The 10,034-nt window shown below is 33.6% G+C and overlaps 1 pseudogene; it reads right to left on the bottom strand.

Moving 5' to 3' along the window:
* Positions 1–234: 234 nt before the first annotated feature.
* LOC139870752 (sucrose transport protein SUC3-like) lies at positions 235–6,220 on the bottom strand (annotated as a pseudogene).
* Between the last annotated feature and the right edge of the window lie 3,814 nt (positions 6,221–10,034).

Below are 10,034 nucleotides of genomic sequence, written 5' to 3'. Positions count from 1 at the left end.
TGCTTGTCCACAGGTAAACTATGTTCTCTCTATTTCTCCCTATAGTGATATACAGTGGGTCATTTGGTTAAGGTACAAACATGTAACTGTGTGAAAAATGAACGAATTTTAACAACAAATCTATGCTGAATAGCAAAAATAGCTGCAAAAACTTCTTGTACATTCTGGTCGAGCCTGCCAGGGGGTGATAATGTACAAGTTACGTATTCCTACGAAAGCAAGGGATGGATGACATCACCCAAAATGAAAAGCTGTAGGTTTGTAAGAAGTGGTGGAAAGAGTTGGAAGCTTTAGAGCTGTAAACACACCGGCAGCAAGGGCACTTATTGAAGCAAGAACAAATGCAGGCACATTCCCTCCACCAAATAACGCATTTCATGGGCCCGCACCAAGTGACACCACCATCTGCAAATTAAACAACAACAAAAACAAAAGATGGAACATTTATCTTTGATGACATTGTACCTCAAACCAACTCACGTGTTTTATGGCCATTAACAATTTATTTGCCACAAAAGCAAACCACTAATTAAAGTGGACGATTGAAATTTTATACAAAGGATGCACGCAGACACAAAAAGAAAACCAATCAAACTACCTGAGGTACCACAATTGCAAGATTTAGCACTCCAATTGCCAATCCTGGTCACAACACAAAACAAATATAAAACATGTACAAATCCATCTAATGACATGAAGAAACTCGATATATAATCCAGAGAACCAACCTTGACCACCCCCGGAATCAGCAGTCAATTCTGCCGTGACAGAAAAGGGAACACTATATGTGATCTGTAACAGATACAATTTATCGCGTATCAGTAACTAGTAAGATATTTCATCCAATGTAATAGGTTCACATTATAAAAAAATAAAAAATAAAAAAATGGGCATAAGAAGTATATCTTTAGTATTTAGTTACCGCAAGAGGAAGGCCGAGAATGGCAAAAATAACCAAGGATGCATTCTTGATCGACTCGTTTTCTCCAACAACCACGCTCCCAGATTGTCGGACAGATATTATGGTAATGATAGCAGTGCCATCCATGCAGCAAACACAGCAAAGTTGCTCAATACCCACACTAATCTTGAACCCATCCACTTACACATCGGTTCAATCATAAAAGAAGTGATACCGAGCACCACCTACCCCAACAGACGTATATACTGGTGAGACAAATATAATATAATGATTAGATTCAAAGATTTTAATTAAACCACATGCCCAAGGTTGCAAAAATCGCTACTTGGGGATTACTCCATCGGGAATTTTTTGGGAGTACTTGGCAACTCATGGAGTACTTAAATGTTGACCAAGTTTAACTTTGACTGATTTTGACCGACTTTTTGAGTAATCCCAAGTTCTTGACGAATTTTGACCGATTTTCTGAGTAAATTCCAGTTTTGATGAGTTTGGCCGGGCAGAGTTTAGACCAAGTTTGACCGACTTTGACTGAAAACTCGCCGAGTAATTCTGAGTTCTGCAACACTGCACGGTCTATTTAAACATATGTATGATGAAAGTGTTGAAAACTTTAAATCCTCTCCTAATCCTCCATCCCAAAATATTATCTAGTCTAGAAGAAGTAAAAGACAATGGATGCTCAATTTGTGTTATTACCGAGTTCAACAGCAAACCAAAAGCGCCTTCTCTGACACCTTAATCATATGCACGAATTTCAGCAGCATCCCCTTTTGGGTCACCATGATAAACCTCCCGCCCCATCCAATTCGTATAAAAAAAAACGGGAACCATGACAACTGCACATATGAGCACGAATGTGAGTAATAGCGTAGAAAATATATATATGATATAACTTGAATGAATACATGCTTATAACTTACCCATGTAAGAGCCATTACAATAAGTACTGAGTGCATCCCTTCTGGTAGGTGTCGTAAGCTGGTCAGCAAGTTTCCCAAGACTGCTCCAGGGCTGTCATTAAAGGTTTCAACTCTATCTTCATCGACATTTGTGACAGTTGATGTATCGCCGTTCATTTCAACTGATTTAACAACTTTCTGATCAGCCGAATTCGTTAGGACTTTTGATTCTGAATTGTCAAAAGCAGCCTGCTGAGGATCATCCAAAAGTGGAGCAGAATCCAACAATTTGTGATGCTGCTTTGGTGCTAATGGAATCTCTTTGGCAAAGTAGAGAGTAACCAAAGTGCAGAAGGTAAGAAAAAGCTGTCAATGCACCAGCAATGTGTTACAAAAGTTTAACCAGAATAAATTATATCCAGGTCTTTTCATTTGTGAGCTTCTTGACATTTAGAAAGTTCATCCAATACAGAAAAAAAAGGCATATACAAGATTACATGTTAACAAATATTAAAGGGTCAACTGTTGGTGTATCTAAGATTGTTATTAGACATCCGTCTTATGTTATGTAAACTTAGTTACTAAGAAAACTTAACTATTAAGATTTCTTAGCTATTAAGTATTCTTAGCCATTAAGTATTCTTATCCATTAAAGATACTTAGCTATTAAGTATTCTTATCCATTAAGGATACATATATATTTTAGTATCCTTAGTTGTTAAGAAATTATCGATATTCGTGATACTTAACTCTTAAGTTTTCTTAGAGATTAAGAAAGTTAGTTTTTTGTAGCCTATAAATAGGAGTTGTAATCGAGACTTGTATAAGATAATAAATCTTCAAATAATACACTCAATCTTCTAATTATTTCTATTCTACACTTCCATTATTTATTCTAATCTACTTAGCAACAAAGTCTTGCTATTTTAATCTTTAGCAACAAAGTCTTGCTATTTTAATCTTTCAACTATTGAATTATACTCTATTCTTGAACATTTACAGTGATATCAGAGATCTCTTCTTAAGGGGTTGTTTTATTCACGTTAAAGAAATTTTTGACTAGACATGGCATCTAGTTCAACTGCTCCAGCAATTCCAACATTCAATGAGTTGCACTATCACATTTGGGAAGAAAAGATGAAGACATATTTGAAGTCTCAAGATTTATGAAAGGTTGTAGAGACTGATGAAGATCCTCCAGCACTCAGAGCAAACCCAACTGTTGCTCAACTAAGAAATTATGAAGAAGAGTTGCTGAAGAAAGATAAAGCACTTACCTGTTTAAATTCAGGACTTGCTGATCAAATTTTTACCTCAATAATGGACTTGGACACACCAAAAGCTGTGTGGGATAAAATCCAAGATACCTATGAAGGTTCTGATAGAGTAAAAGCTGTCAGATTATTGACTCTCAGACGAGAGTTTGAATTGTTGAAAATGAATGATGATGAACTCGTGAAAGATTATTCATCGCGAATAATGGACGTTGTTAATAAAATTAGACTTCATGGTGATAAGATTTCTGACCAGAAAGTGGTGGAGAAAATAATGATAAGTGTTCCTCAAAAGTTTGAAGCCAAAATTTCCGCTATAGAAGAATCTTGTGATGTTAGCATGCTTACAGTTTCTGAACTAACAAGCAAACTTCAAGCACAAGAACAAAGGGTCTCTATGAGATCTGAAGAAAAGGTTGAAGGTGCTTTTCAAGCTTCTTTCAAAGATAACAAGGCAAAAAATTTAAGACAAAACACGTTCAAGAAAGGAAATTACAAAGGTATTTTTCCTCCATGTAAAGTTTGTCAAAATACAAATCATCAAGAAGTTGATTGTTGGTTCAAAGATAAACCAAACTTTAAGTGCAACTCTTGCAAAAAGTTTGGACATATTGAGAAATATTGTAGAGCAAAGAAAAATCAAGGCCAAACAAAGAAATTTCAGTTGGAAAATGTCTCTGAAGAAAATCAGGAAGCAACTAAACACTTGTTCATGGCATCGCATGTCGATTACAAAAGTAGAGATGTGACTGTTGATGAAGGAGCCTATTGGGATTGGAAGATGAAAAAGTTAAAAGGCATGAAGCTTCTATTTCAAGTTTTCAAAATGAATCTCATTATGATGATCCAAAATTTGAGGTCGAAGACACAACTGACACTAAAGTTTTGAGAACCAGAAAAATTGCTGATGTTTACGAGTCTTGTAATCACGTTGTTATGGAGCCCGAAAGCTATATTGAAGCTTCCAAACATGATGAATGGAATGAAGCCATGAAAACAGAACTTGAAATGATTAAGAAAAATGAAATATGGAAGCTTGTTGATTTGCCAAAGGGTAAGAATGCAATAGGTGTCAAATGGGTGTTTAGAACTAAGTTTCAACCTGCTGATTCAGTTCATAAACACAAAGCAAGATTGGTAGTGAAAGGATATTATTAAATTGCAGATGTGGATTTTAGAGAGACTTTCGCTACAGTTGCTCGTCATGACGTGATCAAGTTATTGTTAGCTGTAGCTGCTCAACGAAATTTAAAAATTCATCATCTTGATGTGAAATCTGCATTTTTGAATGCTGAACTTGAGGAGGAGATTTATGTAAAGCAACCTCAAGGCTTTGAAGTAGCCGGCCAAGAAGATAAAGAGGAGTTCAAGTGCATTTTGTTGGAACTCAAAAAAGCAAAGCATTATCGCACAATCTACTGCAGAGGCAGAATATATTGCAATCGCGGCTGCTGTGAATCATACTCTTTAGATAAGAAAGTTGTTGTCCGACTTGGATCTGACTCAAGAAAGTCCAACAGTCATCTATTGTGATAACAAGTCTGCTATTGCTATAGCAGAGAATCCAGTGCAACACAGAAGAACAAAACACATCAATGTCAAATATCATGCTATTCGAGAAGCCGAGAAGAATAGAGAAATCAAGCTGAAATACTACACCTCTGATGATCAATTGACAGATATGCTTACAAAGTCTCTCACGGGAATGAAGCTACATCAATTGAAGACTCGACTTATGATGTCCAACAACAATCTCAAGGAGGAGTGTTGGTGTATCTAAGATTGTTATTAGACATCCATCTTATGTTATGTAAACTTAGTTACTAAGAAAACTTAACTATTAAGATTTCTTAGCTATTAAGTATTCTTAGCCATTAAGTATTCTTATTCATTAAAGATACTTAGCTATTAAGTATTCTTATCCATTAAGGATACATAGATATTTTAGTATCCTTAGTTGTTAAGAAATTATCGATATTCGTGATACTTACCTCTTAAGTTTTCTTAGAGGTTAAGAAAGTTAGTTTTTTGTAGCCTATAAATAGGAGTTGTAATCGAGACTTGTATAAGATAACAAATCTTCAAATAATACACTCAATCTTCTAATTATTTCTATTCTACACTTCCATTAGTTATTCTAATCTACTTAGCAAAAAAGTCTTGCTATTTTAATCTTTAGCAACAAAGTCTTGCTATTTTAATCTTTCAACTGTAGAATTATACTCTATTCTTGAACATTTACATCAACAAGTGCAACAAATCGCATTCCTAACAAATTACAAGTTAGTAAGATAACTGACTGGAAACATAACTTAAGTACATTCCGTTGTAAAATACAGATAGATAAAGCAAAACTCCAAATATATACCATTAACAAAGTTTTAACAATGGCATGAACAAGTTTCAAATTTCAAGATGAAAATCTTCTTGAAAAAAAAAAGAAAAGAAGATTATTACTATCTTCATGGGATTACTTGTAAAACAAAGTACGGAAAATTTGATGAGGAGGGAGTATAAGTCTTACATAAACCCTGGTCCCAAAAAAATGTGACTCATATTTCTATTGCACTCTAGAATACTCAACCACCAATTTCGAAAATTTATAACATCCAGCCGTGCCAGAAGGTACACTTGTATATAGGATATTATAACGAATAACCTGGTGTTCTATAAGCACTGATACGCTACATAGTAACAAGTGACCTTCACTGCAAGCAAGGTTATAAGTATGTAGTTTTTCTTGAAACTTACTGATGCATGAAGTGTTTAGTGTTATATACATATATTATTATATAAACTTACCACTGCAACTAAAAAAGCTGCCTTGAGATTTCCACATGCCTCATGATCAAAACAAAATCGTTGTTGTTAAATAGATTTCGAATTTGAGTGCTTGATTTGTAGAAAAGAGTGGATCGAATGTTTTAACTACAATAATTGTGCAAACCCCGATTTGAAATTTGAATTTCAAGGGCGTAAAATAATCGATGTGATTAACCTTATCCGATTGGGATCGAATAAGTTAATATCTTAAGGTAGAGATTAATGTTAGAATGTTATAATTCACCCATGATTCTTATTGATCAAAGATGCCAAATATATAGTACATGATCTGATCTCATATCCCTTGATTTTAGGGATCCTACATTTAATATGAGATATGCATAGATATGCCTACATTTAATGCTAGATATTACATAAGATATTGTTTACGTCTAATATCCGTTAACATCCCCCCGCAGTTTGAGCGGGAGAGGAATGAACGGTCAAACTGGATTAAAACGTTAAAAACTACATAACATTCTTCTTTCCGAGCAGACTGATATTCGTTGATGTGGTTGCGTATTGCTTGACTGCGTTTACTTTTCCGTAAGGTTTTTTTTTTTTTTTTTTTTTTTTACGTCGTGGCTTGCTTTGCCTAAGGATTGAGCAGGACTTGGGCATTGAACTTTGTCGACGATAACCAGTCTTTATCGGAAGAGATTATTATTCTTATTATTAATTTTTTCGAGGTTTGGAACCTAGTCTAGCTAGGCGGCTGATCCTCACGCCGATTGTAAACTAAATATAAAATGATAAATGGGGAGTGGGGAGTGGGGACCAAAAATAAAAATAATAATGATAATGGGTAGGTGTTTTTGTAAGAATATGACTTGAACGATGGCTATCAATTTGTTCAAGTAGTGGGACATGAGTGTTGTGTAGTAGTTAGAAAAAGAAAACAAATAAATAAGGGTGTTTGATTGAATCATTTCCATATCCCTCTAGCAGACTAAAAATATTTCAAAATGTTTGAAAAGAATTATACTGAGATGAAACTTGAAGAAATCCAGAATTATGATAGAAGAAAAGCTTTTGAAGAGAAAAAAAAAAGAAAAGAGTCATAGAAATTGAAGAACAAAAGAGTCATAGACAGAAGACGGGAGCTGAAACGGTGTATATTTCAACCGTGATATTGCTGCTCCGGTGGTGAGATGACGGTGTATATTTCAACCGTGATTTGGGTGCTTTTTTGCAACAAATTGAAAAAGAAAAGAAATATAGAAGACGGGAGCTGAAACGGTGTATATTTCAACCGTGATGTAGTTGCTCCGGTGGTGATATGACGGTGTATATTTCAACCGTGATTTGGGTGCTTTTTAAGTTTTGCACGAAATTGAAAAGAAAAAGAGATAGATAGAAGACCGAAGTAAAGGTTCGGTATTGATGGGATTAGGAAGATTTGATGGGTGGTAGAGCAGAAGCGGCACACATTCGGCCGACTAGGTTTTGGATCAAACCCTCTGATACCATGTTAGAATGTTATAATTCACCCATAATTCTTATTAATCAAACAAGCCAAATATATAATACATGATTTGAGCACATATCCCTTGATTTTAGGGATTATGTCTCTTGCTATCTATCAATCCAATCTTTGCATTTAATACTAGATATGCCTATATTTAATATGAGATACACTAGATATTACATATGATATTGTCTATGTCTAATATCCGTTAACATGTTAGAATGTTATAATTCACCCATAATTCTTATTAATCAAACAAGCCAAATATATAATACATGATTTGAGCACATATCCCTTGATTTTAGGGATTATGTCTCTTGCTATCTATCAATCCAATCTTTGCATTTAATACTAGATATTCCTATATTTAATATGAGATACACTAGATATTATATATGATATTCTATATGTCTAATATCCGTTAACATCCCCCACAGTTTGAGCGGGAGAGGATTGAACGGTCAAACTGGATTAAAACGCTAAAAACTAAATAACATTCTTCTTTCCGAGCAGACTGATATTCGTTGATGTGGTTGCGTATTGCTTGACTGCGTTTCCTTTTCTGTAACGATTTTTTTTTACACCGTGACTTGCTTTGCCTAAGGATTGAGCAGGACTTGGGCATTGAGCTTTGTCGACGATAACCAGTCTTTATCGGAAGAGATTATTATTCTTATTATTTTTTTCGAGGTTTGGAACCTAGTCTAGCTAGGCGGCTCATCCTCACGCCGATTATATATATAAAATGATAAGTGGACAAAACAATTCAATGCAAGTGGGGTTGAAAAGTATTCAATCATATTCCACATATGTCGGTTGTTGTATTTGCACACCTACAAAATGTGTGGCATGTGAATCCACTTCATATCTATTGGTAACTAAAAAATAATAGAGGCTAGAGAGAGCAAATATGGCAGCTAGAATGTGTAGTGACCCGAACTTTTCCATGTTTATATATATTAAAAGAAATTATTATTTACATGATTGAGTGTTCCCAACATGTTATGCAATCAAACTTGTTAAGACTTGATTAATTGAAATAGGTTTCATATAGACAATTGACCACCCAAGTTGACCGCTGATTCACGAACGTTAAAAACTTGTAAAAACTATATGATGACATATATATGGTTATATATATAGTTAACATAATATTATGATAAGTAAGTATCTCATTAGGTATTTTAACAATGATTTATATACATAAAAATGAGACTATTGAATTAAGAAATACGAAAACGATATATATAACGATTATCGTTATAACAACGTCTTACTAAGTACATATGAATCATATTAATATATTGATACACTTGGTTAATTACGTTAAATGATAAGTAAATATATCATTAATTGTATTAACAATGAACTACATATATAAAAATAAGACTACTAACTTAATGATTTCGAAACGAGACATATATGTAACGATTATCGTTGTAACGACATTAACTGTATATATATCATACTAAGATATATTATATATCATAATATCATGATAATGTAACAATTTAACATCTCTTTAGATATAATAAACAATGGGTTAACAACATTTAACAAGACCGTTAACCTAAAGGTTTCAAAACAACATATGCATGTAACGACTAACGATGACTTAACGACTCAGTTAAAATGTATTTACATGTAGTATTTTAATATGTATTTATACACTTTTGAAAGACTTCAAGACACTTATCAAAATACTTCTGCTTAACAAAAATGCTTACAATTACATCCTCGTTCAGTTTCATCAACAATTCTACTCGTATGCACCCGTATTCGTACTCGTACAATACACAGCTTTTAGATGTATGTACTATTGGTATATACACTCCAATGATCAGCTCTTAGCAGCCAATGTGAGTTAACTAACACATGTGGGAACCATAATTTGGCAACTAGCATGAAATATCTCATAAAATTACAAAAATATTAGTAATCATTCATGACTTATTTACATGTAAACAAAATTACACATCCTTTATATCTTATCCATATACCAACGACCAAAAACACCTACAAACACTTTCATTCTTCAATTTTCTTCATCTAATTGATCTCTCTCAAGTTCTATCTTCAAGTTCTAAGTGTTCTTCATAAATTCTATAAGTTCTAGTTTCATAAAATCAAGAATACTTCCAAGTTTGCTAGCTTACTTCCAATCTTGTAAAGTGATCATCCAACCTCAAGAAATCTTTCTTATTTATAGTAAGATATCTTTCTAATAAAAGGTAATACTCATATTCAAACTTTGATTCAATTTCTATAACTATAACAATCTTATTTCGAGTGGAAATCTTACTTGAACTTGTTTTCGTGTCATGATTCTGCTTCAAGAACTTTCAAGCCATCCAAGGATCCTTTGAAGCTAGATCTATTTTTCTCATTTCCAGTAGGTTTATCCATAAAACCTGAGGTAGTAATGATATTCATAACATCATTCGATTCATATATATAAAACTACCTTATTCGAAGGTTTAAACTTGAAATCACTAGAACATAGTTTAGTTAATTCTAAACTTGTTCGCAAACAAAAGTTAATCCTTCTAATTTGACTTTTAAAATCAACTAAACACATGTTCTATATCTATATGATATGCTAAATTAATGATTTAAAACCTGGAAACACGAAAAACACCGTAAAA

The sequence above is a fragment of the Rutidosis leptorrhynchoides genome, chromosome 10, assembly GCF_046630445.1.
Source record: "Rutidosis leptorrhynchoides isolate AG116_Rl617_1_P2 chromosome 10, CSIRO_AGI_Rlap_v1, whole genome shotgun sequence".
Taxonomy (NCBI): Eukaryota; Viridiplantae; Streptophyta; class Magnoliopsida; order Asterales; family Asteraceae; genus Rutidosis; species Rutidosis leptorrhynchoides.
This window is presented reverse-complemented; position numbering and strand designations above follow the sequence as displayed.